At 48.2% G+C, this 23102-nt stretch overlaps 1 protein-coding gene across 1 annotated transcript in view; it reads right to left on the bottom strand.

The window, feature by feature from the left end:
- The window catches only part of LOC147725641 (uncharacterized), a 183401-nt gene that overhangs the window by 17563 nt on the left and 142736 nt on the right, over positions 1 to 23102 (bottom strand). The gene's annotated exons all lie outside the window — the stretch shown is intronic.

The raw sequence follows: 23102 nt of genomic DNA, 5'->3' as shown, positions 1-23102 counted from the left end.
TAGGGTGGTTCTATCCACCTGATTGATTGATTGTTTGTATTGAAATCGGTATTTGTATACTGATATTGTTGGTATTGGTTCATTTAGCTTTGAATGCTACTTGACATATTGGTTCTCTTTTGAGAACGAGACATTCTCTGTTTGCAAACAGCGGCGAATAGGAACGTCGTCCCTCTTTGCAGATAGAGAAGGGTAGGTAATGCAGACTTTTGTCCCCGTTGTAATCCGTCATGCCTACTTTTCTCCCCACTGGATTGTTTGAAATCGATTAATAATCGATTGTTGCTCTTTGAGATCTTCCCTGTCTACAAACTGAGACGAGTAGAAATATTCTGTCTTCCTTTCTGGATAGCGAAGGGCAGGTAATGCAGACGTTTGTCCCCGTTGTAATCCGTCATGCCTGTTTTTCTCCCCACTGATTGGTTGGTTGCCTGGACATTGTTGTTCCAGGAATTGTTTCGTTTGAGGTATTTTCTGCCTGCAAACAACGTGGAGTAGAAATATTCTATCTAGTCTTTGCAAGTAGAAAAGGGTAGGTTATGCCTCTTTGTGAATTCGTCAGTCCTACCCACTCCCCACTGTTTGGTTATTTGGGGGGTAGCTCGCATGGTCCGCCCAGGAGACTACCCTTATGGAGGACATATGCTCCCCGCTCATGGGCCATTTAGTGGAAGTAGACCATCTGGTCCGTCCAGGAGGCTACCCTAGTAAATGGAAGTACATCGCTCGGTCTGTCCAGGATGATACCCTAATGAAGGAATATATGTTCCCCTTTTGATCGATAATCTCGTTCCACCCCGGACCATTTATTGGAGGGAACTCGTCTGGTCCGTCCAGAAGTACCCCCTAGTGAAAAGGACACATAAAAATATGAAGTGATCACCGTTCCCTACTAACAGAAAACTTTAGCTCGAAACACGCTAAGGAAGAGAAAGAAAAATAAAAAGAAATCAGGCTAAGTCAGTAACCCCCGGATGAGCTTTTTACTTCACTAAAAATAAGAAACATTAGAAATAGTTCGTAATAAGAAATATAAAATGGCGAAAAGTTTGGCAGCAAAGATAGCCACGAGGTAGCTAGGCTCTACTGCCTATTCCTGCTCCCAACATGTCTGCCTCATTGCCCGCCACGCCCAAATAACGGTCACATGAAATAGAAACAACTCAATAGGTACCTACCCCCATTCCGGAAGCTCCCGAAGTGCAACAGGTCCGCGGTTACGCCCATCCGGAAGGCGAGGCCTCGGGGCACGAGGGGCTCGCCTGGCCACGGTCAGAAGGAGATGATGTTGGGCAGGCGGTCCAGAGAATGGCCAGGACCTCTCCATCTCTTCTCTTCTGCCGCCCTGCAGGCCGCGGGGAGAGAGGGGGCTGTCTTGCCTCGGCCACCGACCACCCCTCTCTCTCACCCGATCCGGCTTTCGTTGATGGGCGAAGCCAAGGCAAGAATGGCGGCATTTCTTTGTGCTATAATGGCCGCAACTACACCCAACGCCTGACAGTTGCAGGTAGTCCCGCCACATGTCGACGCCTGGACGATTGTAGGTAGTCCCGCCACATGTCAGGAGAAAAAGGGGGGGGCTGTCTTGCCTCAGCCGCCGACCACCCCCCCCCCATCTTCAATAGCCAGCACGGCCAATGTCGAAGCGACGGAGCCGAGGAACGGCGCGGGGTCGCTGGAAGGGGGAGGCGGCGCGAACGAGCCTCCCCCACCTCCCTCCAGGTGGAGGCTTCCAGCGACACCCCAATGCTCTTACTTAAAGAGGTTCAACATCAAAAAGCAGTCTTCTGCCCAGGACGGGCACACGCCCTATGTCTGTTCTTCTCCTCAACCTTGAAGATTCTATAAGAGCCGGGGGGCACCCCGATCCCTCCGCATGGGCGCCCCCGCCCCCTTCACTGGGAACCACGACGTCGGTGCAACTCCTGCCGGCGCCAGCCTCGGATTGGAAATGGCTAAAAAGCAGCCACGGCATAGACTTGTTCAGTTCCGGTGGAACACCAGAATGACCCGGTAGGAAAATTGTTGCCGCCCTCCCCACTCTTTGACTAATGGTCCATATTGTTAGAACTGTTAACCACATGATTCAAAACTTTTTGAACTTCCAACGGAAGGCTCCGGTCCAACCACGAATCATTGGAGACATTCTGACTGTGCTGGAACTCGCCTGACCCCACCCAAAATGGCGCCGACACAAAATGAGACTTTTTGAATAAACTTTGTTGCACCCTGATTGCGCAGCTTTTTGTCCCGAGATATATATATGCAGTTTTTGGATAATGAAAGTAGATATGAAGGATATTGAGTATGTGCTTGGACAATGAACTGACTTAGGGTGGGTACTGATTATGATTTGGAAAATGAATTGGTGTAATTTAGGTAACGAATGAACTTGGATAATAAATTTATGAATTTATTAAAGATGAATTACTGACATGCATCATGCTTGCTCTGTAGGGAAGTTTAATACGATTTTACTGCACTGCTGCACTTTATGCAATGAACTACCACCAATTTCGTTCTTCTTATGTACAGTTTCAATCTGCTTTGTAGCCGGCCCACTGAGTTGTAGGCCTGTATTTGTACCTCAACACTTTTTATTAAAAGTATTTAGAAAAAGAAAGCATGGTTGTAGCAGTTGCATTAATGAGTTTTGGATGTCTTACTACTGTGAGCGAAGAATAAGTATGATGAAAGATGTAGATCAAAAGGGATCAGATATTTAGCAGCTACATTGTGTGTCACAGGCAGCCAGAAAAGTGTTTTGGACACCCTTAAAACGACACCACGGAAATGCCACCTGACCGTCACCTTTGCACCCGACGAAGAGGGTTGCGACCAAGTAACTCATGTAGATACGCAGATCGTCAATGATTATCTATCTGACATTACTGGTCCCTCTGGGCTTAAACGCCGAGATGGTAAAGAAATGCGGTGCGCGGAGATAGGTCGAGTAAGTGGTAAGTAAAAACATTTTCGGACTACTGCATGCTGATGTACTTTGAATGCTGCCCCCCCACCCCTTCTTTTCCTCCCTTCTGCAGGTCACGTCAGAACGGCGGCTGAAGTGTGGAAGGGCGATGGTCGAACCACCGACGAAAAGGGAAAGAGGGAATAAGTGTGTAGTCCTCATAACGATATGATGAAAAAGACGTAGACTTAAACATGACTGTTCCTCCTTAGAACATAGCGACTGAGAGGATGGACTGACATAGAAACTGGACAGGTACTGAATGACGAAAAATTGACTAGAAATGACGTGTTAAATAATGTAACTGGACGTTTGACTAGGTAGGGAAAGGACAAAGAAAAATATACGGGTAAGGGTTGCCACGGCACCACCCGTCTGGGAAGTTAGAAATGTTGCTGATGTTCAAAATGCACTGCCCCCCTTTCTCATACTCTTATAGATATAGCCAAGCTGCCCGACTGTTCTCCCGATCAATACTTGCCGTTGCCTCAGCCTGGAGAACTTCCCACCAAAGGAAGGAACTGAAAATGGTTTAAGATCCAACCATGGGTAACTAGCACGACCAGGTTAATTTCTGATTGACCAACCGAAGTGTGAGTATTGGCAATTGGGAACGCTCGCAGACATGACAAGCGAGAGGAAAAGGGAGGGAAGGGTAGAAAGAGCTAAGCACGTAGATAAATAGGATAGTAAAGATACGTAGGACATATAAAACAGATCTTGTTGGCTAACAATTGTTTCCTGTCTTGTCGTGAATGTCTTATATATGTGTAATACATGTGCCGTCTTCCCTGTCTGAGTTTGTGTGTGTGTAATGTACGGATTTATGTCTTCCCTCTGTCTGTATTTGCGTGTTACCTGACCTTTGCTGTTCTGTGTTGTGAGCGCACTAAATGACCTATTTCCGTACACGTCTCTCTCTCTCTCTCTTTCTCTCTCTCTCTCTCTCTCTCTCTCTCTCTCTACATGTCATACGTGTACCGAATGGCTCGTTTAGATTGCGGACGACTCTCACTCTCTATGAGAGTCTCCCTATTTTCTCTCCCTCTTTTTGGTAAAATTGTGCCCCACCGGCACCAGTCTGATTTGATACATATTGAACGCGAAGGTGTTCAGCGAAATTGACCGAAACTAAAATGATTGTATCTCGCCATATTACTGCCTCTCCTTTCTGCAAAATGAATGAACTTGAATTGGCTGAGAAGGAAAGGACAGGTAAGACGACTAAAGTCCCCCAAATCTGGCCATTTATAGGGGAACTGTATGTCCATGGCACCTTATGTCTGTTCTTCAGAGACGAACGCCAACGTCTAGATTGACCCCCAATGCCCAGATTGCCCCACCCCCTTTTGCACCCAAGCGCGAGCGCCCGAAGCATCCCCGCCCCATTTTCATAGACCCCAGTTGCTGTCCTGGATATAAAAATGATGACCATGAGTAACTGTTGTCCCTCGAGAAAACAATTGTTTTGCCTGACTCTCGATGATGGCACCCCCGCCCTGTTTGAAAAGGTTAGCCAGTCCTGAAGTGAAATGCTCTGTAATGTTGAATATGATGAAATGCACAGTTGATGGGAATATCATTTATCCTCACTCGAGTTATAAATAGGACGATGAATAAACCTGCCATGAACTCAGTAGGAATGCTGACACATGCACTGCTTGGCAATGGGCCTCTGACTGTGACCAATGAGCGTATCTCCCAAATGCGTAGAATTGAGGGAGGAATTCACATGCGTAGATATCTTCTTCTGCCATTTCTCTAAAACCTTGTCTTGTACCTATTCAAAGATTCACGATCACCGAAGGAGATGGGTCAGATGTGATGAACAGCCTGACTGCGGATCTTGGGACACGTGTGACCTCGACCAAAGGTGGAGCCGCAGAGCAACAGGATACGGGACGAGACCGCAATTTCAACGGGGAAAATGAAAAATGATGGGCCGCCTTGAAGCCCTCCGTCTGCTAACCCACGTGTGCCTGGAGTCTCCGTCCCCCTTCTTTGGGCCCGATTGATGGACCTGCCTGCTTGTTATCCTTTGCTCCCTTGGTCCCTTTTGTGTGTCCCAGGAACTCTGACCCAGCTCCGCCCTCTCCCCTACCGACTATTTGAACCATGCTCACCCTCTTTTCCACGTGACTTTTTGCCAAAGGAAAGAACTGCCTTCATATGGGAATAGGGTGTTGCCACAGAAATATAGGTGCCGAGCATAAGGCGCCGCCAAACGGATTGTTTAGGGAACAGGACTGTGGTCTAACAGCAGAGGACTGACCGCACCCTGCAACGCGTAAGGATAGAACCGAGCTGGACCTATAGCTCCACCGCCGGTGCTCAACAGCGCCAACGAAAGTACTCGGACTAGAGCCTACCAGTGATGGCTCAATGATAAAAAGACACTGTGACGAAGAAATCTTGTGTATTGAACTGAATTCCGCTCTCAACTACCTGGTCAAAACTGTTCATTGGTCACATTTTTAAGTTAGAAAGATTTATGCTATGTAGTGCGTTTAATTGTCAGGAACACAACGAAAATGCAATTTCCTATGTGCTGCATTCTGCCCATTACCTCGACTATCTATGATTATACGCCAAATGTTAGTATTGACAAAATGCTAATTCATCAGCGATGCCTGTCTGCCTGTAAACCCATCAATTGCAAAAATGACTGCTGTTATGTAAAAAGGGGCGACTGTGGAAGTTGAAGAAATAGATGTACATAAACAGCATTCATTCCTCTTCTTCTCCCACTCCTCTCCCTGTGGGCACCATGAATACCGTAAACTATTGACCGCATCACTCTGCCAGTGAGAGCCCATACCCCTATGCATATGTACCGCCATTCTAGGCACCATGGCCCTTTACCCATTGGAATCCCCGGCTTCCCTCCTGCGCGTATCTCATGCATAGACCATGAAACCCTCTCCCTCTGTGCGACCCTGCTGCGAAAGGCAACTCTCCTGCTTGACCCGCACAAAAACCCCCCCCCCGCTCTCTCTTGGACTGGTCATAAGATCTCTCTCTCTATGTGACTCTGTCCCCGTGTCCACCCTGGCTCTCCCTCCCTTCTCCTCACATGGGCAAGCCGTAAACCTTCTTCTGCAAAGACCCTGTCCTTGGAAGCCACGGCCACGCCTGACCAACACCTCCTTTCCTTCCATGAATGCCCCTCTGTTGACAAGCCTTCCCTCCGCGCTCAATTGTCCATGCAGCATGAATACCACTCCTTTGATGACCCCTTCCCCCGAGTCCGGCTGACCACACGTGTCCGAGGCCATCGCCTGAGCCAGGAGATACCCTTTACGGCCCTTATTGTATGAAGTCACTCCTCTTCAAAGGACCCACTATTGATCCTAGCCACCCCACCCCCTGGGCTATGATCAGGCGCACACATCCTAAACAGTTGACGGAACACTCAGCTGCGTGATTGCCCTCCCCTCTTATCAGCAGGTCAAGGGTCCCTATTGTGAACATATGTGGGGTAGGATTGACACGAGGATTATAGGGATGTCTTTTCCTTTGCGTCACACTGTCCTGATTGTACTATCAAGTGTTTTGTAAGGTATAAAAGGAAGAGTCTCAGCTCACTTGTTAGAGCACCTCCCGAAAGACACTGTGTTTCGTGTCCGAAATGACTGGCTCTCCTCATGAGAATTAAACTCTGTTCTTGATTCCTGCTTCCAGCGCCCGTCTCTTTATTTGGTAACTATTCAACATGGGAACTAAGAGGTGGTTTGCGCCAGCGGCCTGGGCATCGGTAGTAATCTGGGCTCATCTTCCACAATTGGCGTCCCAACGCGGGGTCCATCAGTGACATAAGGTTCGGTAAGAGAGATCCAGACGAAGAAGTGAACATCTAAATGATCGGGGTATGCCTGCCTTGAGAGGGCCCTCGCCCGGCTGCCGATCGAAAGAACTTCACCAATTCTGAACGGACCTCTCTTGAGTGACCTATTGTCCTGACTGGAATCCCACAGGAATGCTACATGGAGTAAGAGAACGATCGGGCGCTGGAGGAGGGAGATGAAGAACTGTCCGTATGGTCCGGTCCGGGTAAGATTAAGTAGGGTGTTTTCACGCCTGATTGGTAGGGTGGTTCTATCCACCTGATTGATTGATTGTTTGTATTGAAATCGGTATTTGTATACTGATATTGTTGGTATTGGTTCATTTAGCTTTGAATGCTACTTGACATATTGGTTCTCTTTTGAGAACGAGACATTCTCTGTTTGCAAACAGCGGCGAATAGGAACGTCGTCCCTCTTTGCAGATAGAGAAGGGTAGGTAATGCAGACTTTTGTCCCCGTTGTAATCCGTCATGCCTACTTTTCTCCCCACTGGATTGTTTGAAATCGATTAATAATCGATTGTTGCTCTTTGAGATCTTCCCTGTCTACAAACTGAGACGAGTAGAAATATTCTGTCTTCCTTTCTGGATAGCGAAGGGCAGGTAATGCAGACGTTTGTCCCCGTTGTAATCCGTCATGCCTGTTTTTCTCCCCACTGATTGGTTGGTTGCCTGGACATTGTTGTTCCAGGAATTGTTTCGTTTGAGGTATTTTCTGCCTGCAAACAACGTGGAGTAGAAATATTCTATCTAGTCTTTGCAAGTAGAAAAGGGTAGGTTATGCCTCTTTGTGAATTCGTCAGTCCTACCCACTCCCCACTGTTTGGTTATTTGGGGGGTAGCTCGCATGGTCCGCCCAGGAGACTACCCTTATGGAGGACATATGCTCCCCGCTCATGGGCCATTTAGTGGAAGTAGACCATCTGGTCCGTCCAGGAGGCTACCCTAGTAAATGGAAGTACATCGCTCGGTCTGTCCAGGATGATACCCTAATGAAGGAATATATGTTCCCCTTTTGATCGATAATCTCGTTCCACCCCGGACCATTTATTGGAGGGAACTCGTCTGGTCCGTCCAGAAGTACCCCCTAGTGAAAAGGACACATAAAAATATGAAGTGATCACCGTTCCCTACTAACAGAAAACTTTAGCTCGAAACACGCTAAGGAAGAGAAAGAAAAATAAAAAGAAATCAGGCTAAGTCAGTAACCCCCGGATGAGCTTTTTACTTCACTAAAAATAAGAAACATTAGAAATAGTTCGTAATAAGAAATATAAAATGGCGAAAAGTTTGGCAGCAAAGATAGCCACGAGGTAGCTAGGCTCTACTGCCTATTCCTGCTCCCAACATGTCTGCCTCATTGCCCGCCACGCCCAAATAACGGTCACATGAAATAGAAACAACTCAATAGGTACCTACCCCCATTCCGGAAGCTCCCGAAGTGCAACAGGTCCGCGGTTACGCCCATCCGGAAGGCGAGGCCTCGGGGCACGAGGGGCTCGCCTGGCCACGGTCAGAAGGAGATGATGTTGGGCAGGCGGTCCAGAGAATGGCCAGGACCTCTCCATCTCTTCTCTTCTGCCGCCCTGCAGGCCGCGGGGAGAGAGGGGGCTGTCTTGCCTCGGCCACCGACCACCCCTCTCTCTCACCCGATCCGGCTTTCGTTGATGGGCGAAGCCAAGGCAAGAATGGCGGCATTTCTTTGTGCTATAATGGCCGCAACTACACCCAACGCCTGACAGTTGCAGGTAGTCCCGCCACATGTCGACGCCTGGACGATTGTAGGTAGTCCCGCCACATGTCAGGAGAAAAAGGGGGGGGCTGTCTTGCCTCAGCCGCCGACCACCCCCCCCCCATCTTCAATAGCCAGCACGGCCAATGTCGAAGCGACGGAGCCGAGGAACGGCGCGGGGTCGCTGGAAGGGGGAGGCGGCGCGAACGAGCCTCCCCCACCTCCCTCCAGGTGGAGGCTTCCAGCGACACCCCAATGCTCTTACTTAAAGAGGGTCAACATCAAAAAGCGGTCTTCTGCCCAGGACGGGCACACGCCCTATGTCTGTTCTTCTCCTCAACCTTGAAGATTCTATAAGAGCCGGGGGGCACCCCGATCCCTCCGCATGGGCGCCCCCGCCCCCTTCACTGGGAACCACGACGTCGGTGCAACTCCTGCCGGCGCCAGCCTCGGATTGGAAATGGCTAAAAAGCAGCCACGGCATAGACTTGTTCAGTTCCGGTGGAACACCAGAATGACCCGGTAGGAAAATTGTTGCCGCCCTCCCCACTCTTTAACTAATGGTCCATATTGTTAGAACTGTTAACCACATGATTCAAAACTTTTTGAACTTCCAACGGAAGGCTCCGGTCCAACCACGAATCATTGGAGACATTCTGACTGTGCTGGAACTCGCCTGACCCCACCCAAAATGGCGCCGACACAAAATGAGACTTTTTGAATAAACTTTGTTGCACCCTGATTGCGCAGCTTTTTGTCCCGAGATATATATGCAGTTTTTGGATAATGAAAGTAGATATGAAGGATATTGAGTATGTGCTTGGACAATGAACTGACTTAGGGTGGGTACTGATTATGATTTGGAAAATGAATTGGTGTAATTTAGGTAACGAATGAACTTGGATAATAAATTTATGAATTTATTAAAGATGAATTACTGACATGCATCATGCTTGCTCTGTAGGGAAGTTTAATACGATTTTACTGCACTGCTGCACTTTATGCAATGAACTACCACCAATTTCGTTCTTCTTATGTACAGTTTCAATCTGCTTTGTAGCCGGCCCACTGAGTTGTAGGCCTGTATTTGTACCTCAACACTTTTTATTAAAAGTATTTAGAAAAAGAAAGCATGGTTGTAGCAGTTGCATTAATGAGTTTTGGATGTCTTACTACTGTGAGCGAAGAATAAGTATGATGAAAGATGTAGATCAAAAGGGATCAGATATTTAGCAGCTACATTGTGTGTCACAGGCAGCCAGAAAAGTGTTTTGGACACCCTTAAAACGACACCACGGAAATGCCACCTGACCGTCACCTTTGCACCCGACGAAGAGGGTTGCGACCAAGTAACTCATGTAGATACGCAGATCGTCAATGATTATCTATCTGACATTACTGGTCCCTCTGGGCTTAAACGCCGAGATGGTAAAGAAATGCGGTGCGCGGAGATAGGTCGAGTAAGTGGTAAGTAAAAACATTTTCGGACTACTGCATGCTGATGTACTTTGAATGCTGCCCCCCCACCCCTTCTTTTCCTCCCTTCTGCAGGTCACGTCAGAACGGCGGCTGAAGTGTGGAAGGGCGATGGTCGAACCACCGACGAAAAGGGAAAGAGGGAATAAGTGTGTAGTCCTCATAACGATATGATGAAAAAGACGTAGACTTAAACATGACTGTTCCTCCTTAGAACATAGCGACTGAGAGGATGGACTGACATAGAAACTGGACAGGTACTGAATGACGAAAAATTGACTAGAAATGACGTGTTAAATAATGTAACTGGACGTTTGACTAGGTAGGGAAAGGACAAAGAAAAATATACGGGTAAGGGTTGCCACGGCACCACCCGTCTGGGAAGTTAGAAATGTTGCTGATGTTCAAAATGCACTGCCCCCCTTTCTCATACTCTTATAGATATAGCCAAGCTGCCCGACTGTTCTCCCGATCAATACTTGCCGTTGCCTCAGCCTGGAGAACTTCCCACCAAAGGAAGGAACTGAAAATGGTTTAAGATCCAACCATGGGTAACTAGCACGACCAGGTTAATTTCTGATTGACCAACCGAAGTGTGAGTATTGGCAATTGGGAACGCTCGCAGACATGACAAGCGAGAGGAAAAGGGAGGGAAGGGTAGAAAGAGCTAAGCACGTAGATAAATAGGATAGTAAAGATACGTAGGACATATAAAACAGATCTTGTTGGCTAACAATTGTTTCCTGTCTTGTCGTGAATGTCTTATATATGTGTAATACATGTGCCGTCTTCCCTGTCTGAGTTTGTGTGTGTGTAATGTACGGATTTATGTCTTCCCTCTGTCTGTATTTGCGTGTTACCTGACCTTTGCTGTTCTGTGTTGTGAGCGCACTAAATGACCTATTTCCGTACACGTCTCTCTCTCTCTCTCTTCTCTCTCTCTCTCTCTCTCTCTCTCTCTCTCTCTCTCTACATGTCATACGTGTACCGAATGGCTCGTTTAGATTGCGGACGACTCTCACTCTCTATGAGAGTCTCCCTATTTTCTCTCCCTCTTTTTGGTAAAATTGTGCCCCACCGGCACCAGTCTGATTTGATACATATTGAACGCGAAGGTGTTCAGCGAAATTGACCGAAACTAAAATGATTGTATCTCGCCATATTACTGCCTCTCCTTTCTGCAAAATGAATGAACTTGAATTGGCTGAGAAGGAAAGGACAGGTAAGACGACTAAAGTCCCCCAAATCTGGCCATTTATAGGGGAACTGTATGTCCATGGCACCTTATGTCTGTTCTTCAGAGACGAACGCCAACGTCTAGATTGACCCCCAATGCCCAGATTGCCCCACCCCCTTTTGCACCCAAGCGCGAGCGCCCGAAGCATCCCCGCCCCATTTTCATAGACCCCAGTTGCTGTCCTGGATATAAAAATGATGACCATGAGTAACTGTTGTCCCTCGAGAAAACAATTGTTTTGCCTGACTCTCGATGATGGCACCCCCGCCCTGTTTGAAAAGGTTAGCCAGTCCTGAAGTGAAATGCTCTGTAATGTTGAATATGATGAAATGCACAGTTGATGGGAATATCATTTATCCTCACTCGAGTTATAAATAGGACGATGAATAAACCTGCCATGAACTCAGTAGGAATGCTGACACATGCACTGCTTGGCAATGGGCCTCTGACTGTGACCAATGAGCGTATCTCCCAAATGCGTAGAATTGAGGGAGGAATTCACATGCGTAGATATCTTCTTCTGCCATTTCTCTAAAACCTTGTCTTGTACCTATTCAAAGATTCACGATCACCGAAGGAGATGGGTCAGATGTGATGAACAGCCTGACTGCGGATCTTGGGACACGTGTGACCTCGACCAAAGGTGGAGCCGCAGAGCAACAGGATACGGGACGAGACCGCAATTTCAACGGGGAAAATGAAAAATGATGGGCCGCCTTGAAGCCCTCCGTCTGCTAACCCACGTGTGCCTGGAGTCTCCGTCCCCCTTCTTTGGGCCCGATTGATGGACCTGCCTGCTTGTTATCCTTTGCTCCCTTGGTCCCTTTTGTGTGTCCCAGGAACTCTGACCCAGCTCCGCCCTCTCCCCTACCGACTATTTGAACCATGCTCACCCTCTTTTCCACGTGACTTTTTGCCAAAGGAAAGAACTGCCTTCATATGGGAATAGGGTGTTGCCACAGAAATATAGGTGCCGAGCATAAGGCGCCGCCAAACGGATTGTTTAGGGAACAGGACTGTGGTCTAACAGCAGAGGACTGACCGCACCCTGCAACGCGTAAGGATAGAACCGAGCTGGACCTATAGCTCCACCGCCGGTGCTCAACAGCGCCAACGAAAGTACTCGGACTAGAGCCTACCAGTGATGGCTCAATGATAAAAAGACACTGTGACGAAGAAATCTTGTGTATTGAACTGAATTCCGCTCTCAACTACCTGGTCAAAACTGTTCATTGGTCACATTTTTAAGTTAGAAAGATTTATGCTATGTAGTGCGTTTAATTGTCAGGAACACAACGAAAATGCAATTTCCTATGTGCTGCATTCTGCCCATTACCTCGACTATCTATGATTATATGCCAAATGTTAGTATTGACAAAATGCTAATTCATCAGCGATGCCTGTCTGCCTGTAAACCCATCAATTGCAAAAATGACTGCTGTTATGTAAAAAGGGGCGACTGTGGAAGTTGAAGAAATAGATGTACATAAACAGCATTCATTCCTCTTCTTCTCCCACTCCTCTCCCTGTGGGCACCATGAATACCGTAAACTATTGACCGCATCACTCTGCCAGTGAGAGCCCATACCCCTATGCATATGTACCGCCATTCTAGGCACCATGGCCCTTTACCCATTGGAATCCCCGGCTTCCCTCCTGCGCGTATCTCATGCATAGACCATGAAACCCTCTCCCTCTGTGCGACCCTGCTGCGAAAGGCAACTCTCCTGCTTGACCCGCACAAAAACCCCCCCCCCGCTCTCTCTTGGACTGGTCATAAGATCTCTCTCTCTATGTGACTCTGTCCCCGTGTCCACCCTGGCTCTCCCTCCCTTCTCCTCACATGGGCAAGCCGTAAACCTTCTTCTGCAAAGACCCTGTCCTTGGAAGCCACGGCCACGCCTGACCAACACCTCCTTTCCTTCCATGAATGCCCCTCTGTTGACAAGCCTTCCCTCCGCGCTCAATTGTCCATGCAGCATGAATACCACTCCTTTGATGACCCCTTCCCCCGAGTCCGGCTGACCACACGTGTCCGAGGCCATCGCCTGAGCCAGGAGATACCCTTTACGGCCCTTATTGTATGAAGTCACTCCTCTTCAAAGGACCCACTATTGATCCTAGCCACCCCACCCCCTGGGCTATGATCAGGCGCACACATCCTAAACAGTTGACGGAACACTCAGCTGCGTGATTGCCCTCCCCTCTTATCAGCAGGTCAAGGGTCCCTATTGTGAACATATGTGGGGTAGGATTGACACGAGGATTATAGGGATGTCTTTTCCTTTGCGTCACACTGTCCTGATTGTACTATCAAGTGTTTTGTAAGGTATAAAAGGAAGAGTCTCAGCTCACTTGTTAGAGCACCTCCCGAAAGACACTGTGTTTCGTGTCCGAAATGACTGGCTCTCCTCATGAGAATTAAACTCTGTTCTTGATTCCTGCTTCCAGCGCCCGTCTCTTTATTTGGTAACTATTCAACATGGGAACTAAGAGGTGGTTTGCGCCAGCGGCCTGGGCATCGGTAGTAATCTGGGCTCATCTTCCACATGACTTGTTCTGGGGTGGGTAGGCCTTGCTCCGAGGCACTGGACAGTTGCGCTAACGCTGTTATAGAGGTGTGTAACGCATGTTGTAGTGTAGTACTGACCCCCGCTATCTGTTGTATGCAGTGGCCCCGGGCGGTGACCTTGTATGCGTCCCATTCTGTAGCCCTAGAAGTGGTCGAGCCCGCGTTGTGTTGGAAATGTTCCTGAATGAAATCCCTGTGTGTGTGCCTAAAAGCTTGATCCGTGAAGCATTCCTGCTGGAGCTTCCAAGTAGGGATCGGAGGGTGGGGTGGTCTCCAGCGATCGGACACCACGTGTGCATCGTGATCTGACACTATTCGTCCCAGGTAGTCAGCGTGTTGTATTTTCGGGAGGATATCTGTGGAGCATAGAAATCAGTCGAGGCGTACACGAAGGTTATGGGGAACGGAGTGGAAGGAATATAACTTAGATGCTGGATGCAGCATTCTCCATGCATCTGCTAACGCCCAGTGTTCCACCCATCTGCGGAAGTGTTCTGTCTGTTTGCGCGCCGGGGAGTGTGGTGGGGGGGTGTGATCTGTCTAAAAGGATGTCTAGTACGCAATTGAAATCCCCACCTAAGAGCCAGGGTATCGCTGTATGTTGTGCCAATACTGTTGCTAGTTTGTCCCAGTACTGTTCTTGTTCCGTGTTCGGGGCGTATATGCAGCCGATTAAGAGCGGTTGGCCCACCAGTAAGCCGCTAATGATAGTGTATCTCCCCTCATTGTCTATCAGTCTATGCTGTTCTTTAAACGGCACGCCTGGTCTAATCCAGATTAACGTGCCCCGTGAGAAGGCCGAGTATTTTGTGGCACATATAATACCCGGTATACAACTGTTACAACAAAGTTTTTACAACGCACTACCATTACAACGCAGGCATTACCACGCATACCATTACAACGCATTGCGCTGGGGGGCGCTCTAGGATAGGGAATAAGTATAATTTTATATCCAACACCTTCCCTAGTGTCCACGGGGACTGGAGTTGGAATATAAAATTATACTTACCACTATCCCGCACCTCTAAGCGCTATGCGTTGTAACGGTATTCGTTGTAAATACCGCGTTGTAATGGTATGCGTGGTAAAAGTATGCGTTGTAACGTCATACATCCATAATACCCCGCCATTTTCTGTGGGGCAGCTAACTTCTTGTTCCGTCAGGTGGGTCTCCTGTAGCAGGGCCACCTGAGCTTGTTGACGCTTGATGTAGGCATAAATAGAGCATCGTTTCGTGGCCGTGTGCATGCCCCTAACGTTTAAGGTCACGAATTTGATGTCTGTATTAGATAGGGTAGTCATCTGAGGTGAGTAACGAGGTGCCTGGGTCCTGTGGGAGGACACCCCCCGAGTCGTCAAGTCCACCCCCCGCCCTCTGTCCGCTCCCAACCGCCCGGGAATGTGTGACTCTAAAAAGCACTCCACAGCTCGCCTTGTGGTTAGTCTAGGAATGTAACTACGTGAAGGGGTAGGAAACTTGAACTGTGGGGAACATTCCCAACTGGGGGGACCCATCGCGCAAGGCAACACGTCCATACAGTAGTACATAATGAGTCTTTAGTCCGTAATCGTGAGGTGGCGGCTAAATGTTCTCCCCGGTGCCGCCGGCTCCACGATTAGTATGGTAGTAACAATGGGCATAGTCCCTTTGGTGTCTTGTAGGGTCCGGTCGCCCACCTGTGGTGGTCCGGGATTCTGGGGTCGAACACCAGCTCCCATCGGGGCGTTTTTCACCGGCTCCTGTCGCCCTGCAGATATTTGTACTCGTCCCGTAGCTGACTGCATTACATGAGGAGGTCTGCGGTTTGTGGCATCACCACTGGGGGTGACTGAGATCCATTGCGGGAGGCCGGTGCGTCGCTGGCTTCGTCTTTAGAGCTGAACAGGTGAGGCCCTTTGTACATATCTGATTCCTCGCCTGTTGATCCGAGCGCGGTCACCACTTGTATTGCCTTTCTGCGCTCCGCAATGATTTGGGAGAGGTCCGAAGAGCCGTTCCCCGGTTGAGCAGAGCAGACGCTGAGCTGTGTCAGGGTAATCATGCGGTTCTTTCTTCATGGTTGTCTCGCATGTGGGGCATTTTGTGAGCTTGGTGCCGACGGACGAGGGGAGACATGTTTCTCCACCCAGGTGTCTGTTTCTTTTGGATCCACGAAGAAGTGCGTGGTGCCGTTGTGGATGATTTTGAGTTTCGCTAGGAACAGAAGGGCATATTGGACGTTCCTCTGTCTAAGCGTACGTTTTACCTCCTGGAAGGTGGCTCAGAGCTGTTGGACTGCATGAGAGTAGTCAGGGAAGAGCATCACCTGTTTGTCTTCCACCTGCAGTCGCCCGTGCGTCCTGGCTGCCCTGAGGATCGCGTCTCTGTCCCGGAAGTGTAGCAATTTCAGCAGGAATGGTCGCGGGGGCAGACCCGGTTTAGGTTTGCGGGACGGCACCCGATGCTCCCTTTCGATGGAGAAATAGGGGGTCAGGTCTGTGGCTGGTATAAAAGTTTGGATCCAGTCCGTGATGAACTGTATAGGGTCAGTCCCCTCCGTCAGGTTCATGACGCGGATATTGCTCCTCCGGGAGCGCCCTTCCAAATCATCAGTCTTGGATTCCAAGGCCTTGAGGCGGGATTGGAGGTCCGCAATGACGCGCTGGTGTTGTTGCACTTGCGGGTTGAGTGACTGTACCGTTTTTTCCTCCCGGGAAACTCTGACCGACAATTTCCTGTGGTAGTCACGGAGAAGGGTGAAATCCGAGGCTAAGGCGTCGAATTTGGTTTCCATCGCCACTCTGGAATGTTCTATGGCTGCCAGGACCTGATCTAGTTTTCGAGAGGTAGAGTCCGCACTGTCGTGTCCATCACGCTGTGCAGCTGAGGTGGATGGTAGGAGCGGCAGTTTCTGAGGGTCCATTCCCTGCGCGGTGCCTGCTGCTCGGCGTCCCATTGTGGGGGGCCGTTGGTTGCCTTCCAATCAACCGGGTACTGGAGGTCTGGCGGGGGAGGGGGTCCGAGGGCTCCGCACAATCTTCGTCTGCCTCAACCAGTGTTTGGATCCCGTTACCGGTGCGCCCTCAGATCCGGACTGTGCGCTCGGGGCTGGGAACAAGTGGTTGGCTGTTGGTCGACCCAGAGGCAAGGTAGATCATGCCCTTAGCGAAAGTTCAGGCCCCTGTCAGTGGGTGACAGGAAGATAGGGTCTCCGGACGGTAGGCCAGGGGGTGAAGCGTGGTTGTTGCGGGTAAACTACAATGGCGGCACACAGGTAATCTGGTCAGCCCAGAGCCTCGGGGTCCCAGGGCTGCAGTGCAGGGCATCTGGCGAAACTGGAGCGTGAGTGTAATGAGGTTCACTCTGAAGTCCCATGGCATGAGCTGGGGGGAAGGCGGGGACGTCTTGGATCTCGTCAGGGCCACACAGGGAGAAGAGAGCCAATGTCATTCCGGCATGGGACCCCCGGTCGTGTCTCCACTTGCAGCAGTGATGCGTGCCTCTCTCACAGCAGTGCGGTGCGGTGGGGCCTCCTCAGGCGTGCGGCGCAGGCCGTCCGGCCGTCTTGGCTGTCCGGGGCCCCCGGGGGTACAGCGCACCGATGGGGGCGTTTTCAGGGGTACATCTCTCTCCTTGGTGACGGCATGGCCTGGAGGAGGGTCGGCATTGCTGATGGCAGTGACCTGCAGCGGGGGCGCCCAGCTGCTGTAGGCCTCAACTCAGTGGTGCGGTCCCCGGCCCCGTCGGCGTCTTTTCTCAGCCGGGCGCAGGGGGTCGGCACTGTGGAAGGCGGAGACCCGCAACGGGGGATGTCCGCAACAGCAGGGGTGAAGCCGTCAGCACTTCAGCGCCGCTCCTTCACCTTTGGGTCCAACGGCGATGTTCCAGCCGGAGGTCGGGGACATCAGGACCCAGTGGCACCTCAGACGCCGTCCCGTCACCCGGAGGCCGCCATCTTATCAGTCATGTACGGGGAGGGACAGCGGAGCGCCGCAGGCCTTGCAGGAGTTGCACACAGGAGCCTCGGACAGCCCAGACCATTCACGGGGCATTCCGCCAGCCGATTTTGTCTTTATATCCCCGATTGCAGGCAGGGGGACATCGTAGGCCGTTTCTGATGTGGGCCGACAGCAGGAGCATCAGAACGATCCGCCATCTTAGGCGGCTAAGCCACGCCCCTAGTAGTTAGGAACGTGTACAACATTTATACTAGGCCAACTTAATTCCATTAAATAGGTCTCCGCGCTGTAAAGTGCTGACGCGTTTCAATTCCCAGTATTTTTTTATGGGGCTCTCTTCAGGGCGTGGACTGGTTTCTATGGGGATAAAGGGAGTGTAAATTAGTTAAAAAAAATCTCTAAACCTACCATGTATTACATGATTGTCAAAGTTAATTATAAAAAATACCTGAACGGCAGAGATGTGTTTTCTGTGCAGGCACGGGGGGCCGGAAGATAGACAAAAGACACTATCTCTAAAATTAATTGAAACTCGTGTTGATTTTTATGTAAGTTCACTGCAGTCTTGTTTCAAGACAGTGCCCACTGGCTCCTCTGCCTGTGTTCTTCTCTTCATTTTTTTATTTGCATTTTACTTCCGGGACACTTGGTATTATAGAGTTGACTCGCAAAAATAGTATTATGGATAATGGAGATGACGAATGCGAAAACTTTGTTAATTATGCACTTCTGGCAAATTTGGCAGGCATTCTTTTTATTTGTATACAACTTGCTTAGCTTTTATCGTTTTTTCATCAGTAAAAAATGTTTGGAGAGCTTTAACAGTTTTCCACTGAATTCCATTATGGGAAAAGTAGTTTTTCCAATATATGGTAGTATTGTTTTAACATCTGTCTAATTCTGACATTTTGTTAAGTCCTTGTGTGATACTATTATATCTAGCGATCATGTAGGCCTCTTTTCTTGGCAACAGGGATTCAGTATCGGCACCTCTTGTTGATAGTTTGATGACAGACAGAACGGTCCATTTGAAATCAGTTTCTTGATGCTTCAAATCTGTGAAGTGGTTGACTATCAGGTGCTGTAATTACTTTATTTTTGATCCTGGATCGATGTTGTACTATACATTGTCGAATAGTTGGTGTCGTTTTACCTATGTAGATTTTAGGGCAGGGGTAGATGATGGCGCATATGACGTTTTTTGTCTTGCAATTCGAGAAATGTTTCCTGGTCCACTTGATGTCATCATGTATGAAGCCAATGCCAACCACCGTTTTCCTACAGCTTGTGAAAGTACAACATTTATGAGGGCCCTGTAGTGGGTTCATGTTGAAAAGTGTTGAGAGATCTTTGTTCTTTGACAGAGAAGGTAACTCAGTCCTTTGCCCAATACTATATTTTTTTCATTGCAAAACGTGGAACATCAAGGCCCGAATCCAAGTTCTTTTATTTAGTGCACATTCTTGAAACTAATTGACCAAAATTTGATAGAGTGCGGTCCGTATGTTGAGATACTCACCAACTTCCCCATCTTGGGTCTTTCTTTTGTTGTAAGTAGACATTCTCTTAGAGCACATTGTGCTCTTTTGAGTGTGTGTTTTAGCAACTTTTTGGGGTAGCCCCGTTCCTCCACCTGTTCGCAAAAGGCTTCTCCATGTATGTGAAAGTCTTCATTCTGAGAAGAATTTCTTCGGATCCTAAGTAGTTGTCCATATGGCAGTTTTTCCTTAAGGTTCCTGGGATGATGGCTTTTAAAGTGTAGGATGGCATTCTTGTCTGTCTCCTTTGTATGTAACGTTGTGATGAGTGTATTGTGGTGAGAATAACGTCAGCATCGAGGAATGTTAATTTTTGCTGACTTTTGGTAACAGTAAATTTGATGTCAGGGTGTTCGTAGTTTAACCAGTCGTGGAAGGCATTCAATTGTACTTTAGTGCCACTCCAAAGGCACCAAAATATCAGCACCATTGAATGAGATGTTGTTCAAATGGATTATTGTTATAGATAAATTTGTCCTCAAACCTTGCCATGTGGAGGACTGCCATTTCTGGGGCGAAGGGACAACCCATTGCAGTCCCTTTGATCTGCCAATAGAAGGTCTCCTCAAACTTTAAGAAGTTTTTCTTTAAAGCTATCTCGGTCAGTTGGAGAATGAATGTTGTAGGGACCCTGTGTGGTCGTTTTCTGGAGTCCAGATAAAATTCCAATGCTTCTAGTGCCTCGTCCTGTGGGATCTGGGTGTACAATGACACAACATTAAAGGACACTAGCCAATTGTTGCAGGTGATCAAAGGCTGTGCCTTCAATTTTATTGATAAAATCCATAGTGTCTCGTAGGTACAAGGGAACCTCAATTAGGAACTGTTTAAGAAAGGTATCTAAATATTTTGCTATTGATTCCAGGATTGAACCGCAGACTGAAACTATTGGCCTGCCTGGAGGCTCTGATAGTTGCTTGTGGATCTTTGGGATAAAATAAATGACTGGGGTTCTAGGGTGCTTCTTAGACAAAAAATCATATTCCTTATTCCCAAGGATTCCCTCCTCTAGTCCCACATTGATTATTTGACGTATTTGTTCTGTGAGGTCACGTGAGGGGTCCTCGTGGGTTGCTCTGTAACACGAAAGGTTGTGAACCTGCTTGTGTCCTTCTCTTAGATACATTGCTTTAGGCCAGACCACCACTGCTCCTCCTTTGTCCGCTTTCTTTAAAACTATTGATCCGCATCCTCGGGCCCAACCCCTCAGCATGGGACGACACCTGGTGGCCCGCGTCGCTGGGGACATCCCCCCGCACCCACCAACCACGCACGCAACCTGGGAGTGATCCTTGACTCGAAACTCACCATGACCAAACAAGTCAATGCTGTCTCCTCCACCTGCTTCAACGCCCTCCGTATGCCCTTCAAGATCTACATATGGATCCTAACAGACACAAGGAAAACAGTCACCCAGGCCATAGTCAGCAGCAGACTCGACTACGGAAACACCCTCTACGTCGAAGCCCCGACAAAGCTCATCAACATACTGCAAAGAATCCACTGATCCTCGACGTCCCGCGCCGCAACCTCATCACTCCCCACCTGAGGAACCTGCACTGACTCCCTGTCGACAAAAGAATCACCTTCAAGCTCCTGATCCACGCACACAAGGCACTCCACAAGACCAGCCCAGCCTACCTCAACAATCGACTCTCCTTCTACATACCCAATAGGAAACTCCGCTCCGCAGACCTCTCCCTGGCTAGTGTCCCACGCATTCGCAGAACCACAGCCAGAGGCAAATCCTTCTCGTACCGCGCCACCAAGACCTGGAACAACCTCCCCCTCATCCTACGACAAACCGAAGACCTTCTAACCTTCAGGAGACAACTCAAGACCTGGCTGTTCGACCAGTAGCAACAGCACCCCTCCTCCCCATCCTCAGCGCCTTGAAACCCTTGCGGGTATGTAGTGTGCTTTACACATTATTTGATTGATTGATTGACTGTTGGCTCTCTGGGGCATCCAAGATCCACTGCTTTTTAAGAAAAAACGAAAAACGTTGCTTTTCTAGCTTCTGATCTAGGTGCAGATTTACTTTCTGGAGCAAGCCCCGGGAGACTTTGAGTAGCCGTGCGCTGTATAAATTAAAAATAACATAATATATAACATCACATGTTTGCATGCAGCTCTGCTTAGTATATCTAGCCTTACAGTGGTGGAGATTAGTCTGGTTAACTTCCTTGAGAGAAGGCTATTTTTTTCCCCTCACCCCACGGAGAGACAAATAAGATACTGGGGGCTAAAGAACTTGTCAAAACAGTGATATTCAGGCATTACTGTGACAATGCTCTTAGCCATGTTATCCACCTCTCATTGGATAACATGGCTAAGAACTGGTTAGGGCAGGCGTTAGCTTTTGGAGATATTCGCGCTTAGCGCGAATATTTCCAAAACTACGCCTGTGTTGATCATAGGCGATAGCGATTGCAGCAACTGTTTTTAGTGGTTGACATTTTGGCACGCCCACTTTGCATGTCATTAGCGATAATTATCGCTGACATGCAAAGCGGGGACCAAAATGCCCGCTATCGCCTACAAGCTGTCGCTAACTGGTGTTAGCGACAGCTTGGTAATAGGGCGATAAATTATCGCCGCTTTAGCGGGAAAAAGTCCCGCTAAAGCGGCGATAATGGCCCTTGGTAATATGCCCCTAAATTTATATTATGTGGAGGATTTCATTAGGTCTCGCCCTGCTTTATTTTGGATAAAACTACAGCAGAATCCTGCTGCCACCTTAACTAGAGAAATAATCATTGACTGTCTCAAGGGTGACAAAGGTGGTAGCATACCGTGGCTTATGGCAGTAAAAGACAGTTTACAAGGGTTTAAGAAACATCATAAACAATACTCCAATAAGAGGTAATTTGCCCTGTGGAACATGTTCACACTGCAGGAACATCATAAAATCAGACAAAGTCGAAGTAGATGGAATTGTTCATTGGATGAATGACCATGTAAACTGCTGCACATCCAACATAGTCTATCTACTCATATGCCCCTGCAACAAATGCTACGTGGGGGAAACAGGAAGAGAAATGCGACAGAGACTTACTGAACATAGATCCGCAATCAAGAATCTCAAAAAAGGTGCACCACTGGTGGATCATTGGATCTCTGCACAACATGGAGCCATTGACCCCAAGTGGTTCATACTTGAGAAAATAAAGATATCATTGAGATGTGGAGACACACAGAAGAAACGTAAAATTAGGGAACAGTTCTATATGTCAAAATTTAAGACCCATCATTCTGGACTAAATTGTCGTGAAGAATGGGAAAGACTGATCAAATAAAATCTCGAGGCTTGCCTTTAGAACAGTAGGGCCCACATATGCATTAAGAAAGATTATACCAACTGGCGTGGGTCTTTACAAAACTGCAGGCAGAATTAAATAAATGAATATGTAAGGATGAGACAGGGAGACCTTTAGCCATAATTTAAGATGAAAACTATACGTATAACCGGATGGAAGGAAATAAAATAGGAAGATAATATTCTGAAACTAAGTCTATCAGGATGAGATCATAGGGTACAGGATTGGGTTATATTTACTTGTGAAAAGAGAGGCTAAGAAAAAATATAAATACATTTATTGTACTGTGTGATGGTTTATTTATGTCTATTTATGAATGAATCAAAATACAATGTTATGCATGTACTATTACCATATCCTTTTGAGCACAATACGAACTATATATCTTACAGGAAACTTATTGCCAATCTGTGATTTTGATACATACAGACAATGCAACATGTGAAATAACATTTGAACCTGTACTGAAA

This window comes from Lissotriton vulgaris, chromosome 3_2, assembly GCF_964263255.1.
Source record: "Lissotriton vulgaris chromosome 3_2, aLisVul1.2, whole genome shotgun sequence".
In the NCBI taxonomy this organism is placed as follows: domain Eukaryota; kingdom Metazoa; phylum Chordata; class Amphibia; order Caudata; family Salamandridae; genus Lissotriton; species Lissotriton vulgaris.
Note: the sequence above shows the minus strand (reverse complement) of the source record. Positions and strands in the feature narration are given on the sequence as shown.